Source organism: Jaculus jaculus, chromosome 10 (genome assembly GCF_020740685.1).
Source record: "Jaculus jaculus isolate mJacJac1 chromosome 10, mJacJac1.mat.Y.cur, whole genome shotgun sequence".
Classification (NCBI taxonomy): Eukaryota; Metazoa; Chordata; class Mammalia; order Rodentia; family Dipodidae; genus Jaculus; species Jaculus jaculus.
Window position 1 is genome coordinate 95376394 of NC_059111.1, and position 2051 is coordinate 95378444.

Here is a 2051-nt window from a genome sequence, read left to right on the forward strand (position 1 = left end):
TCTCTGTCATAGGCTTGATATGCTATCGGACATTTGGAATGTTGGGGTTGGTGGAAGCTATTCCAGAAGGATCTACAGTCTCAAGGATGTTAGATCTCATATAGAGGTGGACAGCAATAGCTGATTAAGGGACTAAAGATAGCCAAGATAATTTGACTCCTACTCTGTAACATTCAATCTCTCTATAATCATACAAATTCTAATGGTCAATCAGCCTTATAGGGTGCTTAACACAGGTATAACTTTGTAATTTTTTTTTTTTTTTTTTCTGGAACTTCAGTACATAGCCAACTCAAATATCTTAGCCAGATGCAAAGCCAGTGTTGCTAACAGAGTTTTTAGGACAAACTAGACTCCAACAAATTAGGTTCAGCCACCCATCCCAACACACCAAGTAAAGAGAAGTGATAAAAAGCAGATAAAGGAGAGTTATTTATAGACTGGGATGAGGAAGAAATAAAGGAACCCAGGGGATCCCACCCCCAATTCCCAGCCCATCTTTTAGTACTAACATGATGAGATTTAAATCGTTTTTGTTTGTTTGTTTGTTTGTTTGTTTGTTTGTTTGAGGTAGGGTCTCACTCTGGCCCAGGCTGACCTGGAATTCACTATGTAGTCTCACGGTGGCCTCAAACTTTCAGCATTCCTTGGGCTGGAGAGATGGCGTAGTGGTTAAGCGCTTGCCTGTGAAGCCTAAGGACCCCGGTTCGAGGCTCAGTTCCCCAGGTCCCACGTTAGCCAGATGCACAAGGGGGTGCACGCATCTGGAGTTCGTTTGCAGAGGCTGGAAGCCCTGGCGCGCCCATTCTCTCTCTCTCCCTCTACCTGTCTTTCTCTCTGTGTCTGTTGCTCTCAAATAAATAAATAAAAATAAATAAATAAACAAAAAACTTTCAGCATTCCCTCTACCTCTGCCTCTCGAGTGCTGGGATTAAAGATGTGCACCCCACACCCAATTAAATAGTTTTAAACTGGTTGTGGTGGTGCACGCCTTTAATCTCGGCACTGGGGAGCCAGAGGTAGGAAGATTGCTGTGAGTTCAAGACCACCCTGAGACTACATAGTGAATTCCAGGTCAGCCTGAGCTAGAGCAGGACCTTACCTCAAAAAACTGAAACCAGTGCTCGCTTCTGCAGCACATATACTAAAATTGGAATGATACAGAGAAGATTAGCATGGCCCCTGCACAAGGATGACACACAAATTCATGAAGCATGCCATATTTTTTTATCCAGCTTAAAAGTGACTACTGTTAATATTTTGTATATCATTTTAAATTAATTATAAATTATACATACTGTAAAATAAAGACCTATATTATATTTTCTGCTTAAAAAAAAGATTTAAATAGAGGGGCAAGAGTTATGTAATTTGGGAATTAGAGGACCCTAGAGGCAGCGTATTGTTGGAGGTGGGCTTATAGGTGTTATAGCCAGCTTCTCCTTGCCAGTGTTTGGCACACCCTCCTGTTCCTGTTGGCCAGGAGGTGATGTCCACCCTCTGTTCATATCATCATTTTCCCCTGTAGCGTCCCTACAGTCTGTAAGCCAAAACAAACCCTTTCCTCCCACAAGCTGCTCTTGGTCAGGTGTTTGCTGACAGTAACTTGAAGCTGACTGCTGCAGTTATCCTCTGGGCAGGCAGGCCTATGAGGGATCATCTTGATTAGGTGAATGAGGTGGAAAGACCCCCTTTAACTGGGATGGCACCATTTTGTGGACCCAGGTCCTGGACGGTATAAAAGGGAGAGGGCCGGCTGAGCAGAAGCATTTGTTCCTCTGCTTCCTCACTTTGGACTGAATATGACCAGCTGCCTCTGCTGGAAATATCCGCTTCTCTGAGAGACTGTAAGCAGTGAAAGGGAGGCTTGTATTTTATGATCTTGCAAAGTCAGGCATGACAGAGACAAAAATGACAGTCACACTGTTTGAGCGCAGAGAATAGTTTTTGTTGTTTGTTATTCTTTTTTTAATATTTTATTTTTATTTATTTATTTATTAGAGAGAGAGAGAGAGAATGGGCACATGAGGGCCTCTACCCACTGCAAACTT

At 42.8% G+C, this 2051-nt stretch overlaps 1 non-coding gene across 1 annotated transcript; it reads left to right on the plus strand.

The window, feature by feature from the left end:
* Positions 1–1120: 1120 nt before the first annotated feature.
* LOC123464158 lies at positions 1121–1227 on the plus strand. Its single transcript, XR_006639399.1, has one exon. It is a non-coding gene; the product is annotated as a U6 spliceosomal RNA (small nuclear RNA).
* The last annotated feature ends 824 nt before the right edge of the window (positions 1228–2051 follow it).